This window comes from Protopterus annectens, chromosome 9.part0, assembly GCF_019279795.1.
Source record: "Protopterus annectens isolate FY-2018-M chromosome 9.part0, PAN1.0, whole genome shotgun sequence".
Lineage (NCBI taxonomy): Eukaryota > Metazoa > Chordata > Ceratodontiformes > Protopteridae > Protopterus > Protopterus annectens.
Genome location: NC_056743.1, coordinates 1828099425 through 1828120341, shown reverse-complemented (window position 1 = coordinate 1828120341; position 20917 = coordinate 1828099425).

The window sequence follows — 20917 nt, the reverse complement described above, 5'->3', positions numbered from 1 at the left end:
TGGATGTCCATAGTCATGTTTGGAGGCCTGTAGCTACCTATGATTTGAGTTGGCATTTTGTCAACTGTTATCTTCACTCAGGATGTCACCCATGTGGCATACTGTTTGGCCAGCATGGAGGTGTGTATGTGTATGCTAATGCTTAACACTCCACCTCCTGTGGCATTGTAGGCCTCTATTTGGGGTCTAAACATATGATGAGATGATTAATCTGGCTAGGTTGGTGTACTCTCCATAGCTGGACAGCAGGTGTCAGTGAATGCACAAATGTCAGCATCCTACAAGACAAGGTACACTTACATTGACATGGGTATCATGGTAAGACACCTAGCACCTGATAGAGCAAGACAACTGCACAAAGGCACAAATCAGTGGTGGACAAAAGCCAGTAAATAGTGTCACTTTATGAATCTAGCTGAAACACACTTATTTGCCAGCAAAGATGGTATCACATTCACAGGTGTACTCTGCAGGATATGACATCTGGCAATGAAATGTATGCTAATTTGTTATGACTGCAGTCTTTAATGGGTTGCCAGTGATGTGCCGGACAATACACAATGCTCTGAGGCATTGACTACAAATATGAGGCAGACATGTGGTCAGCCTGCAACACCCTATGGTTGGCATGTATAGGCTCTGTATATCACATACAGTTCAACACACACATCTGAACCTATCATGTAGTATGCGCATACCCTATGTACATCTATGACATTTGTAAGACAAGCATATATATATATATATATATATATATATATATATATATATATATATATATATATATCAGAGTAGCATTCATAAGTGACATATGACTAACTGCAACATCCCAGGTATCTGGTCTACCAGTGACATGGTCAGTATTGGACAACAGAGTCTCCATTAGTAGTCATACATGAGCTGACCTTCGCTGGGGTGAGTCAGGGGTCAGAGATGTGCTCCATGTCAATGCAGGCAGGGTAAGCAAAAATGGCCATAGGTGCTAGACAGCAGCATGTGAATCCATCATGTCTTGTTGCAGCCTATTGTATAATGTCCCATTTGTCATCACTGCATCACCCCTTCTACATTCCATTACATGCTTACATGACGGACATACCTGTTATAGTGCTCAGAAGTTACAACAATGCAATTGTTTAGGTTTGTGTAGTCACAGTCTGCCTTTGTGTAGATGGGTTGAGACCTGTGTTGCATAGACAACAGCTTGCCTTTTGTAGGTACTGCTTATGAGCAGGTGAAGGCCTGTGCATCAATTGGTATCTCCCACTTGCTACTTGCATCCAGAACAACTGTGTTTTCTTTCCATTTTCCAGTGCTATAGCAACACAGTGCTATAATGACGGCCTTCATGTGGGCCTTGCCCCTTTCCCTTGCCTGTGTGGAGGACATTATGGAGGTGTGGGGGCAACAGCTTCACAGACAGTATGTGGGAATACCTGTCAGGAGAGGACTTGTGGAGATAGCTCAGCAACATGAGAAACAAAGCTCCAGAATGTTATACACATGGAGGGTTGCTAGTTTAACATGGTTCATCTGTACATGCATTTTCTGTGTGACTTGACGTCTGAACGATATGTCTCTGACATACCTCTCAACTGTCCTGATGTTCACAGACTGCCCAGGGGTTTGCTTGTTATGTTTCATGTGTTCCTCAGACAACATCTGTTTTTGTGGAAGCAGTAGGATAATGTGAGGATTGTAGTCAGTAACTGTTGACATCCATTGGTGCTTCAGACATCATATCCTTCAGGGATGTTATGTTACAACAAAGCCTGTGACACTGCCAACTCTTTCAGTTTGTAACACCGCTATGTGAGATATGCCCCTCTTTCCAGCCTCCTGTCCCCCAAGAATGTCATGATTTGTCCAGATGTCTTGCAGTAAGAGGGTCAGATTTATGTGATATCATTATTTATTGGCTGCACTCAAGGTACCATCCCACTGACTTAGCAGACTCCTGGGAGTGATATGTGGCAGTGGCCATGAATATGGTCGCACACCCTGGACATTCTGTGGAAATCAGTACATATGAGAGTTACTTATGTCTTGCCATTGTGAAGCGACTGCCAAGATTGTGTAGCAGTGTTGTGTGTAGATGCTTGTTTGGCTGGGTAGGGACAGTAGCAGATATGAGTGTCACAGATCCTTTTTCTATCTGACTGTGCATGCTGCTACAGCTGCTGGTGGTCTGTCAGGTGTGTATGTTTGTAGGAGCAGACTGAGAAAGGTCCTTTAACACCTCAAAATTCCCAGTACACTGTTTGTTGTGCCAGTATCTGTCAGTGTATTGTGTGACTAGGAATCAGGATATGTTCATTCAAGCAGTTATTCTACTCTAGAGTTTATTTAGGGTACTGGTATGTTGCTGTGACTGTGGTGTAAATGGTTTTGGGTGGACATTTATGTGCCACTATCTGCTTTTCCCTAGAGTTCCATCACTGTAGTGCATGATATATTTGGATATACATGGGTAATTGCCCAGAGCTGATTTGGGTTAGTTTTGTTTTGGTCTTACTGTGGTTCTGAAGGTGCTGGGAGACATGGTTGGCAGCTGTGATGGGTTTTTCCATTCTGTTACATGACTGTGGTCATACCTCTCCACTCTCCAGATGTCTGGACGCTGTCCTGATGTGTGGCTCATATGCTTTGTCTGTCAGCCACAGCAGCTGTGGGTTTCTGAGAAGTCACTGGGATGATGCAAGCATTGACATAAGTAAATAATGACATTCATTTGTGTTTCAGAACTGGAATCTATCTGGTATTGTATGTTAAAGCATACCAAGCCACTCTAGCAGACTTCTACACATATGACAGCCATATTTTCCAGTTGTCACTATTGTTTGCCCTTTATCCCCCCAGTTTGTCAGGATTTTTGCAGCTGTGTTGCAGTAAGAGGTTGGTTATCTGTATACATATATATATATATATATATATATATATATATATATATATATATATATATATATATAGATATATATATATATATATATATATACAGTATGACTCTCTCTCTCTCCCTATATATATATATATATATATATATATATATATATATATATATGTATATATATATATATATATATATATATATGTGCACACACATATATATATATATATATATATATATATATATCTATATATATACATATACATATACATATATATGTATATAACAGTACTATGGATACATAATTCCCCCTTATGTTGAATGACTTTTGTGCATGATATGTTTATAAAAACTTTACTGCTTCTTGCAGCTTGGATGGTTAGTGGTATGTTGCTGTGATTGTAGTGCACAGCATCCTGGGTTAGAGATTTCACAGGCCTGATTATTTTATTGCTGGACAGAACAAGGGCTGATGGAGACAGAGTGATTAAGGCACATTTAAGTCATTGTAAGCAGGTATGCATGGTTTTGCATGGTGCTAAGCATTGCTAAGAGACAGCTAAATAAGCTCTCATCTTCACTTAGCACCATTTACTCCCACTTATACCCACTCTAATTTTATTTAAAGAAAAGAAAAAAGGGTGATAGGAAAGTGGTGAAATGGGGGCAAGCAGAGGGCAAAATACATGTATAGAACCTCACACCCCACAGGGAGGGGTGTTGGCAACAGACATTTGCAGAAAAATCACTGGGTTTATTGATTAGTTTCACTGCACATGGGGGTGAAAGGAATAGCTATGTATGAGGCAATGTTTTTTTTTTCGAGACAGATGCCTTTTTTTTTTAAGATGAGAGTAAGATGTTGCAGAAGTGCTGTAGGTATGTTTGGCGAGGTAGGTTGGGTGGGATAAGTTGCATTTGCAGACAGACAAGACAGCAGACAGGGGCAGTACATGACACATGAGGGGGTAAACACCTTTGACGGGCAAGGTGTTTGGGAATCTGAAGCACATGAGCCCCCAAAAAGATATAGTGGGACTGAGATCCCAACCTATAGGCAGTCACCACTGATCCTTCATGGCCCCAAAGGTGGCTGTGCTGGAGGCTGGATGGGAGGGGCGGCTTGCCCCTTGAGGTGCACCAGGCAGCCCTCAATCTGGTGCAGCTGCCCACCTAACTCTGATTGGATGGCTCTGCACACCAAACCACAGACCTGACTGCGGGTGACAGGCTCCTGTCCATGGCTGCTTCCGGGGAAATGGCCCCATCCCTTAAGGCAGTTCCACCCAAAGATGGTGCAGGACCAGCAGATGAGGAAGCCCCAGGTTGGGGCCCAGATGTGCTAGGGCCCTTTGCCATGGCCAGATGAGGTGAAACAGGCGAATCCTCTTGGATCTGCCTTCCAAAACATGCTATGGTGTTGAGGTGTTAAGGAATATGTTGGTTAGCCATGAACAACACATTTCCAGATTAGGTATAACAGCATGCATGGGTGTTCCAATTAACCCCATAAAACAGATATGAAAAAGTTGCATAGCAAAATGAACACATGCATAAATGGAACAACAGTATGCATTCTAACAGCATGCCAGTAACATTGATGGCAACAGGCCACCAACAATGGTATTTGAATAACAGCATGCCAGTAACATTGATGGCAACAGGCCACCAACAATGGTATTTGAACAAGTTATGTTAACATGCAACCAGTCAAATATATAAACAATAATAGAACACAAGTCCCAACATTAGGTTTGGACTAAACCATACCCATAGTATATGACTTTTAGTATTGATCCAGATGAGGAGGGGGGGAGGGATAAAAAGTCCATTAACGACTGTTTATGCTTCTATTTTCCACAACAGTACTGCTCAATACTCTATGAGCCTGCCCTATATAGCTTCTGCAGCACAAACATACATATTAAACAGTCAGCCTGGAATGATATGGGACAAACTGCGACAACTCTGGGTAAATGACTAGAGTGGACTCGTGCATGTCAGGGTACATATTTGGCACAGGAGGGGTACCCTGAACTGCTGTTATGTGAGTGTGCTACTGGCATATTTCAACTGGTTTCCTGTCTGTGTTCAGGGTTATTGGCAGCAGTGACCACTAGTCGTGACAGTGTGACACTTGAGAAACGTGTCAGGTAGAGTGCATGTTATATGTACCTGTCCTGCTGTCATTTGCAGGCATGTAGTGGGACAGTTGAACAGTTGCACACAGTTTATTAGTATACCCTTCATACAGCTACTACCAACATGTCCGTACCTGTACAACCTGTGGAGAAAATAACTTTTAACTCTACCTGACCATTTTAAACTTTTATTCCTGATTCCTTGTGTGTAGATATGCACACATCTTAGTACCACTCTCTGGATTTGAACTGTGTCTGGGTGTGCAAAATTAACAACAAAGATATTTCACATCACACTGAGCTACTGGGGAACTGCTGTTTTTAGTTTCACTGGTTTCTGCCTAACTGTCTCTTGGTTAGACAATCTGAACTTGTAATCCTGTGATGCATGCATGACAGGTAGTTATTGTACTGTGCATTAATCCTTTGGATTACTACAATCTGGAAAGCAATGGTTAACACAAGGCAATGCTGGATGGTACTCAATTTGAGCCTTTGCACATTACTATTCAGGGTTCAGAGCTTAGTGCAGTATATATTTCACATTTCAGTTATATCTTGTTTTACAGCTCCACCAGCTATGGTTTTCTTACAGCAGGTTCACAGAAGAAGCTCAGTTAATGTATGCTGTTACAGCCACATTTGCTGTGAATAATCTGTATACATTCTAAATGTCTACAACATACCAGAATAAACACAACAGTTTTGTAGGTAGTTTTATTGCACATCAATGTTAGTCTGTCAAACATTTTTATTTATTCTGTTCACATAGTAACAGTATACCTACTAGCAGTAAGCAATGTACTCCTTAGCTATTTGAACAATATACTGCAAAATAGATTTGTACTCACCAGTCTGTCAGCACAGCCTCAGCAGTTTCTCACCATGGGCTTCAATGTTCATAGCCATCTCTGCTTTAGCTGTAGGGGAGATAAACAAACATTATGGATGCCTGTCTACCATATTCTCAGGCTAGTATTTCCTACAAACTACTTGATAGTGATATTTACTCACTATTGGAGCATTCTGTGCCCATGCATTTTAGATCCACTGGGCTAAGAGTGCCCCCTTCCTCTACTTTAGATCAGCATAGTGGTGCCATACCTGTTCACCAGTTCGGGGGATGCAAGTAGCACTGGTGATATCATGTGCTAGATGGTCCCAGGCCTCCATTTTGTATTGTGAGTCCTGGTACTGGCCCTGCAGCAGTCTTTCATCATGGTTTTTGACAAGGAGTCCAGTCATGACCCTGGACTGCTGAATGCTCCAGCACAGCACCTGAAAGCATGCTCCCTCTCCAATGCCAGACATGTTCCTGCAGAGATCAAACTAAACAGGTTATGGCTGTATTCCCACCTGCACAGTTTAAATAAGGCCATATACCCACCCTTTGCCATCATTGGACCATTTTAAAAATGCTGAGCACAGCTTAGCAATGCACAAACCCACTAAGCTTGGTTGAACAGTGCTTAAAGGGGTAATTACTGAGCAATGCTTAACAGTGTGCAAATCCACTTAGCTGAGCTACCTGCTGCTTAGCAATCACGTATAAGCAATGCTTAATCCTAGTAAGCATTACTGACCATTGCTCACTTTTCATTTAAAAAATATCAGGATAATGGCTTCATTTATTAGGTGTATATGATTTACTTTACATGACATCCATCTATGTACTTTCATTACATTAGCAAGGGGTGTGACTATACTGTATGGGACACTTGTGTGTACATGAGTGATTTCACGTTACATGCATTCACACTTCCATTTTACACCATCTACACTTCTCTGGTTGACAAAGAACAGTTACTACATACTTTAAGTTTAAAAAAATAATTTTAACACTGCTTTCCCATATAAAAATAACTTGCCTGTCTTGGTACTCAAGCCATGAATGCCTGCATATAAAGCCAAGAATTTAACCACTACACTATCTTGGTATAGGAACTTCAGCTGTATATTTCTATTTATCTCCTATGAAAGTGTAAGCAAAGCTAAACAGAGGGACATAACATGCACACCCACTTAGCTAGGCTTAAACATTCCTTAGCATGTAAAAAAGATTTACCCCTGGATTCAGCAAGCTCCGCATGGAGTGCAGGAATAGTGTAAGAGCTGCTGCATGCAATATGACTGAGTGTTCCAGGAATGAGCTCCCGGGATGTGCACGAGCACTCTTACACTATTCCTGCAAGGACACCACTGCTATATGTTAATTACCTCATTTGCTGGTGAAAAACATGAAAATGAGGTGAATTACCAATCCAGGAAGCAGACAGGTGTCTGTGCAGGAATAGTGTAACCTGCTGAAATGTATTTGGTTACTAATTGAATACATGTCTTCAAATTACAAAATGGAGGCATGACAGCTTGAAAGAAAGCATGTATTCAATGTAGTAGGCTTGCCAGTGGCCAAATATATAGCCATTGGCATGAAAAATAGTTGCAATTTTATAAAAACAAGTTTTTTTTTTTTTTTGCCGATCTTGATCGTTTAAGAGTACGGCAGTGTTGTGCAAACAGGATTGCCACGAAAATAAGAAAAAAAGGGGGGAAATATCCTTTTATACCCAAATCAGCATTTTGCCATAATAGTCAATGGCATGCATAAGGCAACAATACCAGGGAATATTGGTTGCTAAGGGGGAAGGCTCAGTGTGAGTGTGGTAACTATGAATTGCCATTCTGGTTTATGTAAATGAGAGGACTGATACTGAGTCACAGATTTCCTCTCAGTGTTAGCTTGTACTCAAACGTGTAGGTGCAACAACACCATTATATAAGTCTAAGAGGTGGATGACCTCATAAGGGGGAGCATCATGCATGCTGTAAGCTTATTGGAGCTGTGTGGTCTGTGTTTGCCTTTAGCTAAGTAAAGCTAAGGAAGGGAGTGTTTCTAAGGCTGCCTAGCAGTATTTACATTGCCTAAACAGGTGTGCGCGCCACACACTGGGTTTTAAATAAACAAACAAAAAAAAAAAACAGGAAATAGCAGCTCTGTCCACATCTGAGCACTGGGTATGTGTGGCACACCTCGGGGCTTAAACAGGAAGGCAATGGGAAGGGAAAACAGCAGTAGGAAGGCAATCAATGAGAACTAGCATAGCTGGCAGGTGAAATGTATCAGAATCAGCCAATTACTCAGGCAGCAGCTTAGTACAATACTATAAACTATGCAAACACCTTTCAGTCTGGTTTTTCCCACAAACTCTACACCACTGCTGTACACAGATTGGGAAATTTTACTTGAAAAAACTAACAAAATGTTAGGGGATACTATCGCTCTCATGCATCCATATGTGCAAGAGGCTGCGGGTGGAGATGATGTGAATGCTGATGACCATCCCACGGTGAGGAGGAGGAGAGTGTACAGACTCAGGGTAACCTACCAGGAGCTACATTAGGTGGAGACAGTGGAGCACTATAGGGTGGACAGGGACATTCTAAAGCAAATTGTTGAGCTGTGCCAGTTCAACCTCACACACAGAACCAACAGAGGGGAACTCATCCCAGTGGATACTAAGGTATGTGAAGGCTTAAGAATACTAGCCACAGGTACCTTCCAAAGGCCAACTGGGGATATCATGGGGATCTCACAGGCATCAGCATCCAGGGTACTCCACCAGTTCCTGGATGCTATGTCAGCACATGCCGGTGAGCACATATATTTCCTCAACACCTGTAAGGCATTGACCAGCAATATACATCTCTTCCACCAAATAGCAGAATAGCCTGAGGTAGTGGGTGCTGTAGACTGCATGCACATACACATCAAATCATCACTCATTGAGCTGGGTAGGATCTACATAAACTGCAAGGGTTTCCCCTACATCAACTGCCAGGTCGTGTGTGATGCCCAGGGCATTATCTTGAATGTGTGTGCTGGCAGCCCTGGCAGCTATCACGACTCCCACATCTCGCATATGACACAGCTGTACCAGTCATTTGCCAGTGGGGATATCTGATATGGCCACCTAGTGGGGGATGCTGGCTATGTATTGGAGCCATGGCTGATGACACTCCTCAGAAATGCACACACACCTGAACAAGAACTCCATAATGAGGCACATGCACAAACCAGAATCATAATAGAGTGTGTGTCTGGGATGCTCAAGTCATTGTTCCGCTGCCTGGATATATCTGGTGGAGCCTTCCTGTAGTCTCCAGCTACATGTACATAAATGTTCATAGTATGTGCCATGCTACACAATATGATCCTGCAGCAGGAACAGCACAGGACAAGGCCACACAGCCCCCCACCATTGCCAAGGCCATCACAGGCACAGAGTGGCTTGGAGGAGGGAATTACCTGAACCTGCCAATGTAGGCAGAAGGAGGCATGCCCAGTATGCCCAGACCTTGGCAAAGAGGCAACACATAGCACATACACTGACATGGTGGGGACCCAAGGAATGACATTTCTCTTTGACTCACACATACAGTAAAAGGGATGCTAAACATGACACTTCCTGTGCTTTACCATATATAGAGAGTGTACTATGTGTATCCAACATAGTCAACCCTCCAGTACTGTCCTCAATACTGACCCAACCACAAGGAAGTCACTCTTCCTATCAATTACTGAATGGAGTAGTATGTTCTGATAGTTGAATCAATGGTATGGATGTGAGCATGCAAGGGAATCGGGTGGCTGAATGGGATGGCAGCAGATAGTGGACACTTATATGGGCAGCATGAAATCCATAACAAATACTCATGTCAACATACTAGGCAGTACTAAACAAGGTGACAAATTCTACTATGCAGTACATGTGGTGGCCCAAATGTGTGTCCATAGGACACACACATACATGTCAGTGAGGCTCACATACCCACCACCAGCCTCAGACAGCAGGACAGGTGTAGATGACCATAAAGAAAGGCTGGTCTAAGGCCTACAATTTATGGCAATGGTGAACAGCCCCTCTCCAGACCTACACAGATAGACTAAAACAGGTTTGGCAGTTGTATGTTAGTTCTGAAGGGTAAACTGTCTGAAATTGAAATGTAGGTCAATAAAACCTAAGATCTGTACTCTACTGATATGCCTCCAGTCTGCATGATAGGACAAAATACAATATGAAATGGAAGCCAACAGAGTACCTGAAATACCAGTACAGTTATAGCAAATGTTTAAAGTCGTCAGGTGTGCCTCCCCTCCACAATCCTATGTAGAAATGCAGTAACATGTACATGTGAGGTCTAATATCAGTGGAGCACAGATTATCTGAGCTGGCCCAATCTACGGGATAGATTGTTGCATGTGTACAATATGCAGGGGTCTGTGTGTTAGGTTGGTGTATGTTCAATGTTGTCTGGAAGTGGTCAGCATGTAGGCATGGAAGGTTGTGTCTCGGTGGCTTATGGGCAGGGCCATGTTCTGACAACTGCAGTGCCAACCCCAATGGTTCTCAGCAATACCCATGTCAGCAGTCGTCCATACTCACTGTCCAGATGTCAATATCTGTCACCGTCTGAAAGATGGACATGCCATGAATGTGGTCACATACATACACACTACTGTAGGTGGAAATACCCTAGACAGAGTGCATAAAATATAACTGTCAACTGCACACAACTTTGGAATTGTACATATAGGTTATCAGCACATTAGTTGTCCGTGTTCCGTGTAGTATGGAATACTGATGTAGTCTGGCCAATCACTGGCAGACCACAAAAGGAACAGTTATGAAGTAATGAGAGACTGCCTATGTCCCTGCACAAGGCAGCATAAGGGGGATGTCCCAGGTATATCTGTGAGTCAGCTGCAAGTAGCTTCCATATCACAATTGCACTCAGCTTACCCTACCATCAGCCACAGGTTTATCACAGGTCACATCCTTGCTGTTGGGAATGAGTAGAGTATGATGCCACTTCTGTATGGGAATACCCACAGAATGCAGCATGCTGAAGAGGTGTCCTATGCAGGTGTGTCAGTGAGACAGATGGCTGTTGTCAAAGCCATGGGCTCTAGCTCATTGGCAAAAGGTGCATTGTCATCCCCTTTGTTAAAACCTCTGTAGCCAAGAACTACAACATAGGCGGTAGTATACCTAACACTGACAGTGTGACAAGGGACCTTGGGTCACAGGTGTACACTGGACATAAGTGTGATAATCACATCCCCACAGTAGTCAGGAAATCCTGCTATGTGTCACACCACATCACAAAATGTGTCTCATTCAGGATAGAAGAGGACATTGTTCCCCACTACTCATCACTCAGTAGAACTATAATAGAGTACAACACCACTTTTGCTATGTACCTCACAAGACAAGTACAACAACTGTGAAGCCTGCAGCAATACCTCACAAAGAGCATTAGCAGCCAGAAATACATGCCATACACAGACCATCTCAAAATGCTACATCTGTACTCCCTTGCATATCACGTACTCAGATGTGTTAACTGCCTAACATACAAAGCTATGTCAAATGCAGAGCTGTTGGACATGCTCCACGTAAAACACTCACAATCCCTCTGACCTTCGGACCCAAAACCACGAGTGAAATATAAAAGAAAGGGGTGTACCCATTTACCGTATGGATACCCACACCTTCAGGTTAGTGGCACAGCATGACGGCTTGGAGATCATGCAAGTGCAACTAAAATTGGGCAAAGCTGCTCATCAGATTGTAGCCTGCTACAGATCACCTACCTCGTCACAGGAACCTCACTCAGTATTCCTGAGAACAGTGGAAAATATAGTGGTCCTATCAAACACCAGTATATGAGGTGATTACAACTACCCAAACAGTGAGTGGGAGAATTACTTGTGTACAACGTCCTTTGCCCAATGTTTCCTACAGTTTAAAAACTCTAACACCCTGGAACAGCTGGACATCATGCCCACTAGAGGTGACACCATACTGGATATGATCATCACCAACATGGGGTACCAGTGTTCCACAACAGAGATAAAGCCTTCACTGGTAATATCAGATCATAAAGTAATCACACTGGACATCCACATCCAGCCCCCTCACACAGTCAATGAAACCACTGTGAAGACATTTTCAAAAGCAAACTGCACACGTCCCAAGACAAAAGTGTAAAGTTCAAAAGACCTATTGCTGTAGGATAATGGTATACAATCTGCCGAATCAGTTACAAGTGAATCCTATGAGCATCTACAGGGATGCATGGATCAAGACATCACAAATAAAACCAAAATGCACTTCCCAAAAATAAGAAAACAGTTTGGTGGTTGTTGCCCATAAATAAGCTAGACAACAGAAGGAGGAAACTAACACCTGATAGAGCCAACTTCACTAAAGGAAAGGCATCACTGATCATTATAAGGAAGAAGCAATGATCGCTCATAAAATAATTCAAGTACACTTTCAAAAGACAAATTGCCAAGGACTGTAAGAATGACAACCACAAAGCCTGCGGTAGCTATACCACACATGTAGGTGTCAACATCCAAATATGCTGTCAGCTACTGACAAATGGCAAGGAATACACTGAACCAACTTTCATTGCCCACATCCTGGGGGACAAGTTCAGTGCAAATTTCCCCCCATTACCCCCAAAAGGGCCTGTACCCATCACAGAAGGATGCAGAGCCCCAGACGTCATGGACATGCAGGTAAGGACAGGCCTCTGCAAAGCCAAGAACACAGCATCAATGGGACTGGATGGTGTCCCAGGCTGCGTCATACACTAGGCCCAGAAGGAAATACACCCTCACCTACATTCACTGGCCAGACTCAATCATACCACAGGGTATGTACCCAAAGAATGGCATACACCAACAGTCATCCAGCCCCACAAAGTGGGCACCACAACAGTACCTGGAAACCATTGCCCTATACGTCTACTCACCCTGGCCTACAAAGCTATTGAGCAAATTGTCATGGAACCCATAAACAGTGACATTGGGGACCTCCAGACACTGGACTCTACACAACCCTGCCTTGTTAAAGGCAGATCCTGCCTCTTAAACATAGCTGACTTACTACAAACAGATACCAAGGAAATACATGGAGGTGAATGTAGTCCACACAGTCCACCTGGACCTCACTAAGGACATTTTACACCATTCCCCACTCTGTCATCATGGACACGCTTACCAGCATGAACATCAACAGCTATGTCACAGGATGTGAGGCTAAGTGGCTCACAGATCAAACACACATGTTCAGAGTTGCGGGTGCCATGTCCGACTCTAAGACAGTCACAAATGGCATCCCACAGGTCCTGGCCCTGGGACCCCACCTGTTCACTAAACACTGCTCAGAGGTACAGGCAAGCATGGGAAGAATATGGCTGAACAGGTTTGCAGATGACTGCTAACTGTGGTCCATAATTGACTCTATGGCTGACACACACATCCTCCAGAAGGGGCTGACAGAGACAAATGCCTGGTGTCAAAACAATGCCCCAAGAAGAATAGCAAAGAATGCATAGTCATCCCCTTTGGCTAAAACAAAGTGCAAACAAATGGCCACATAGGTGGTACTTCAGTATGTATGGAGAAAGTCATGAAGGCCCTGGGGACACAGTTAGATAGTACACTGTTCTTTGATGATCACATGGCCAAAGTATTTAGACATTCCTTCTATGTAGCCCACCCAATGTCACCTAATGTAACCCACTTTGTGTAGTCTGATGATGTCACCAACCTACAACTATACCTGTGGAAAACAGAACTCATAATAATGTGTATAGCGCATTGTGTCAATGTGTACGCCTGTAGTATCATAAACCAGTTAGGTAGGGGTTTGAATCTTGCACTTGACAAGTGTCTGTGTATGATCTCCTTGGAGAGGAGCAACCTTTTTGGAGAGTACTCATACACCTTATAAAAGTGGTATACTAATCTTTGTCAGGTCTGATGATGTCACCATCCTTGAAATATACCTGTGAAAAAGAGAGCTCACAGTAATGTGTATAACGTGTTGTGTTAATGCGTACTCATGTAGTATCATAAACCAGTTAGGTAGTGGTTTGAATCCTCCACTTGACAAGTGTGTGTTTGTGTGCGATCGCCTTGGAGAGGAGCAACCTTTATGGAAAGTGCTCAATACACCTTAAAAGTGGTATACTAATCTTTGTCAGGTCTGATGATGTCACCATTCTTCAAATATACCTGTGGAAATAAAAAAACACAGTAATGCATACAGCGTGTCATGTAAATGCGTACCCCTTTAGTATCATAAAACAGTTAGGTAGGGGTTTGAATACCACGCATGACATTTGTGTGGAATAACCATGGAGAGGAGAAACCTTTTTGTAGAGTAGTAGAACACCTTACAAGTGGTATACTTATCTTTGTCAGGTCTGATGATGTCACCATCTTACAAATATACCTGTGGAAAAAAGATACTCCAGGAATGTGTATAGCGCGCTGAGTTAATGCATATTGCTTTAGTATCACAAAGTAGTTAAGTAGAGGTTTGAATCCTGCAATCGGTGAGTTTGTGTGCTCTATGTGTGTGGCACTGTTGGTCAATGTGTAGTGGGTTTTGCTTTTACTCATGTATGACATGTCAGTATGCATTGCACATGTGAGGTAGCTGTGTGGCAAATTCATATACGTATATGTTACCTAAATTATTGCATGTGTGTGAACCCTGCTTTCTCCAAGGACACAACTGTCATCTTTGCCAGACTGTGCTTCTGCTTCACAGACCATAAGTCACATCTGTATGCTTGTGACAAGGCCAGCCACTGCAGTGATCCCTGGCTTAGGTCATCTGTGTCACACACACTCATTAAGGTTACTATTGAATTGTAAGTGAGGGTTTATGGCCAAGGTATATGTTAGACCGGTTCTAACGCAGCAAAGTCTGTCAATGATGACTATCATTATAGGTGTACAACAACCTTTGTGGATATACATGCAAACCCCTTATTGCTTATGTGATCCACTGAGGTATTTCAAAATACCTTAGGAAATGTGATTATCAAAGGAGAGATGACGTAACATTTGGTTGCATGTACACATCGGTACCTGTTCATCATGTTGGTGGCTTCTACCTATGTGGTACTGTGGGGATACTATGTTCTGTAAATGTGGCTGACTATGCTTAGTTTGGATAATAGATTTACAGCATGGGTTTGGCAACAGTTATCTGTCTGTATGGTACCCTTGTGGAGGATGTGTGTGTCATCTGGAGAATGCATTATAGGCCACAGTATGCATTACCAGATGTGGACTGACATATCCCTACTGTGATTGCTTGTACCTAAGAGAGCTATATGCCAAACAGGAGTGGTCTCAGTAATGGGTGCAGGTATTTACTGGCATAGTATAGCACTTGAAGGATGCACATTTTGCTGTGTGTCCTACAGCTGTGTGTCAATCATGACAACATCATGTAACGATTGGTTATGGTCAGGCTGTTGAAGTTATGTATACTACCAGAATTCAGAACAATGACAGATAGTAACAGTATCACCCACAGCACAGTGTCAAAGCATGTCATACACATATGTGTAGTCAGGTTTCGAAATGCGTGTAGTGCAATGCATACTGGCCACCAATAGAAACTATGTAGTGTTACTGTGTAATACAGGGCATGTCACCATGCCCATGTGTCCACTATGCACGTACATGCAGACAGTGCACCTCCACCATGTTCACAGATGTACACCTGCAAATCTGTGCTGCACACATCCCACACATACTGTCCACTCTCTAACACATGCTGCCAATACTACACACATCAGCCAAGTGGCACGTGGGCGGACAATACACTATTTTAACTAACACTGGTGTACACAATACTACAATGACAACCATAGCTTTAATGCATCATGCCTGCTCAGCTACACCTTCAAGCATATCATTACACTCTACTGCTGACAACATGGTAACATTGCTGTACTGCTATAAAGTCACCCTGTGCATCAGCACCATGGTAGCCTGTCCCTGCATCGATGTTACAGATGACAGGAGGTGGCAAAGGTTTCATCATATGCACAGGGTGTGTTGTTGTTTTGCCAGAGGCCTACAGTGAGCCATCCAATCGACATGTATGTGTGTGCGAGGGGCAGGAGTACTGCTATGGGCCAATGTTGATGTAAAGTGTGCGGGTATGTGTTAGCCCTAGGTGTCTGTTTCCTGTGTGTGTGTGTCTGCATGCACACAATTCCACCATGTGGCTGCCATATACGGGTATTTGTGGGGCAGCCACAGACTGTACCTGCCAGACTTTACAGATCACCATCTCTGGCCATGGATACAGTATCTGTGCCTGGCAGGGGTGCTACTGACACTATCAGGTACTAAGCCAGACTGGGTACTATCCCCAGAGGTAGATGGATGTACACTGGACCCATGACCCTGCTGGGACTGTCCAGAGCCACATGCACATGGTCTTCTAGGTCATTCTATCGACAGCCACCCCAACATTGCTGGGGCTGGTACTGGCACTATGGGAGCGGCTGTGACTTGTGGGATGTCCGTGACGACTGCCAGCTGCTGATGTTGCTGTCATACATCCACGTCGATGACTCAACCATCCCGCACTGTCCTGACACATGGGCATGACATTGTGGAGGACATCTAATGTCTCTCCCCAATGTCTATCTGTGACCTCAGTGTAATGATGGATGGCACATGCTAGGTCATGGATACTGTCAATTACATGGTGTTATGTGCTCTCTGTGCCCTTAGTCTCTGTCTGGTGTACCGTTCCATATGTGCCTGTGCCTCCATGACAGCCTGGAACATGCATGACGTTGTCAGATCTGTGGCACATCTGCCAGTGGCATGATGAGCAGCAGTTCTCCGGCGATAACCCCTGGACATTTGCCTATGTGGTACCCTTCCAGACATCTGGGTATGGCTGCTGTGTTGGGATGCATGTGCCATGGATACCATACTGTCCTGGCCAATTCTGACTGTATGCTGTCCCTCAGCTAAGGGCATTGGTGATGGATGTACTGGCAGTATGACTGTGAGCATGGATGGGGTGGACACTTGTGTACTGTTGATTGGCGGCCCAACGACAGACCCTAGCAAACATGCCTATGCTTCAACACACCTATCATCATCATCACTATTTTGCTCAGTGACATTAGTTTCCCCGCTGCATTGAACCAGCCCAAGGTCAGCACCTGTGAGAGGAAGACAGAAAACACACTTTACGACCTGTACATGATATTGGCACACATGAACACATGCACACATGAATACATGGACACATGAACAGATGAACACATGACCACATGCACACATGCACACATGAACACATGCGCACATGCACACATGCACACATGCACACATGCACACATGCACATGCATTTATGTGCATGTGTGCATGCACACATGCACATAAATGCACTCCTCACTAAAACAGACGCACACACACACACACACACACACACACACACACATACACCACCAACAATCCAGAACATACTCAATAGCGGGTGATGGTGGGGTACAGTATCACAAGGCAAACAGTTATATCACACATGTCAGCATGTAGGACGTGTGTTGCTCAACAGCATGCAGTGCAGGTGTAGACAGCCCTTGCTAATAACAGTATACATGGCTTTGATGCATGTGTGTTGTTGTTCAGTGATTGACCTCACCCTGGAACGCAATGTGTACATGGACACAACTTTGCTGTGCAAGTCTTAAAAGCTCTGCAATGTCTTGTGCACCATCACTCACAGGTATACATACCATGGCCGGATGTGTATCTGTGTGTCACATAGATATCCATTTCTGATCAGTGCATATGTATCTTTAGCAGATGATTGTGGACACAGGTTTAGCACATGCATGCTATGTATACACACAGGATGAGTGGTACATGTATACCTAATGGAATATCATTGCTCAACATAGCCATTGTACAGTGGTTATGGTGAGTGTAGGACATATTGTGGACATGCCAGTGCCAGCCATGACATGGCATGCTACAACACGACTGCAGTGTTAAACTTCACACATACACAGTGTGTGTCATGTGACCTATACACTCAATAGCATTACATGACATCTATGTGTCACTTTGTACAAATGGTGATTGCTATGCATAATGTGTATTGGTGCATATGTTTGCACACATACAGCATTGAGGTGCATAGCAGTTAATGATATGTGTGGTACTGTGGTCACTGTAACTGGATGGGGTGTAGTACCATGAGCCATCATCATGCAGCATCATGTGGTCACTCAAGGCTACTAATGTATGCCAGACCTGCACATACCAAGCTGTACTGGAACTGCAGTACCATGGCTACATTCACCATTTCACAGCCACTTGTTACAAGGGTTTGTAAGGTGTCCAATAGGGAGCATTGCCTAACATGAATGTGTTGCATGTTGGAGAGTGTCGCACTACCCCATGATAGGCCTCTACCTCTCAGGTATATTATATGTGCTGTGTGGATGACATTTGGGATACTGGAGTGTGACCTTACAGCGTGTGTCTGAATATGCCATGAGTAGCATATTAACATGTACTGCATATGACGGAGTTGTGTATGTCGTGTGCATGTGTATCGACTGCCTATCCAATGTCCACTATAGTGTAGCCACAATTGTTTGGGATGCTCTGTGTATTGCATGTGTTTGAGGCAGCCACTCACATTACTGAGATGTGCATAGTCTTACAGCAAACATGCACAGCATGCATTATGCGTAGGTGTGTTACATGTGTACATGGCCTACACCTCACCTATGACATGCACATTTTATTAGCAATATTAACTGTAGAACACACTCACCAGCATGGGTCTGCTGCCTTGCTGTCACACCAGAGGGACCTACAAGGATATGAAACAGTCTAAGTAAATCACTGCAGTGATGTCGTACCTGCTCATAAGTTCAGTTATGCATGCCTATGTAATTTCTCCTACGGACAACATCTTGCCACAGCGCAGTCTGCTCATGCTGGTCCTGGCTGGTTCTTGAAAACAGCAAGTTGTACTATTAAATGAGACTGTTGGTAACTATCTCATCCTCTGCACAGCTGTATGCAGGATTGTGATGGTGGGACATGGCCCTGGAAGACAAGAAAACAATATGTGTGAGCAAGTCATGTGGCACACTTAACATTCTACAGTACAGATATCATTGAACTGCCATATATAGCAAACTATTGTCTGTCAGGTCAGAGGATACACACTTTCAATACCACATATCAGTGCTCAACCCACAACTGACTGACACTGCCTGGCACGCTCTATATATTAAAACATTTTCTGCACAGCAACAAACATAAACCACTATGTAAGACTATGCAACAGTACATGGCACACTGTATGCAATACAATGCACCACCTAGCTACAGTAGGTATATATCCAGCTAATGCATGATGACATGTGTAATCCATTGCAATGATTGTAAAGTCCAGTTGCAGTACTACCAGTATACCACACTAGTTGTTGATGGAAAACCCCTGCCTACAATATGTGCAGATTCGTGAATATAGGAGGCATACTGCTGTACTAGACTATTCATGTTGCTAGATACCCACTTATATCCTGTAACAGTTCCCTATCAGAAGCCTGAAACACTATAAGCCTGAAAATCAAAATCCTGAAAACTATAGACTGAAAATTCAAAATCCTGAAAGCCCAAAATCCTGAAACTCAAAATCCTGAAAACACAAATAATGCTAATATGTCACTATAAAGACACTAATATCTACCAACTGACCCTGACCCTAACCCTAACCCTAAGGTCCGTCACTATCGCACACTCACCTGACCCGTGCCCTAACCCTAACTCACTTAAACCGCCCATAACCTCAATATTTGTCACTATTGCATACATGCCTAACCTGCGCCCTAACCCTAACTCACTTAAACCGCCCCTAACCCTAACATAAAACCAACCGCACACTTACCTGAACCCAACGCATGACCCAACACCACAGGGCTAACAATAGCAAAGCCACAATGACGTCAGTATGTCCATTTTGTGTTTTCAGGATTTTGAGTTTCAGGATTTTGGGCTTTCAGAATTTTGAGTTTTCAGTCTATAGTTTTCAGGATTTTGATTTTCAGGCTTATAGTGTTTCAGGCTTCTGATAGGGAACCCCTGTAACACACATATGACTGGGGCATGTTACAGGCATACCCACACACACATCAGACATACATACAGGACCCAAAGGTATGGAAACCAGATGAGCTTTACGTGTGTACCATACAGTACTGTGTGTCAGTACTTACAAACCCTAATGCCTGCGGTATGTAATCTGTGAGGACTACAGGGAACACACAGAACAGTGATTCCAAGCAATGTGGACATACACCATACTGTGCTGTTTAGGCCTACAGCTTCAGGTAGTACTACAGTTCATACAGGGGTTTGATTCACCACCAGTACCAATCAATGAGCGTACATGTACTGCTTTATCCTCCAATGGAACACCCCAGTTAACACAAAGGGACTACATTGGACCGTATGCCATATTGCTTTTTATGGCTAGCAATAACATACACATCTTTTGCTGGGATCAGAGCTAGGACACATAATACCATGACAGAAACAATTTCCCACTAAGCTATCCCACATATACACAACTGTGACACATTCACCAACACATTCACCATCACACTCAGTCAACCTCACATAGCAATTATTTCAAAAAGTAGATGTGGATGTGTATTGGTTCATAGGTAGGTTATAGGCTATTGGTCCTAGGGGCTATAGAAGTCTAGCCAGATGGTACCCTGGCCTTTGACACCCAAGTAATTTAATTCCATGTGTCCCTGTCAAGCAGAGCCACAGAGGTGATTCCCGGGGTGTAATTCCTATCTCACATCCAATCATCAAGACTATTCATGATGGGTGCTACTGAGGAGCTTTGTTTGCTATTGCTAGGTAGTTTGTTACACAGTATAGGATGTCTCTGAGATAGGAATCTATCCCTCCAGCATGTTCTGTCTATTGTGGTGACAAGGTTTAGGTCCCTA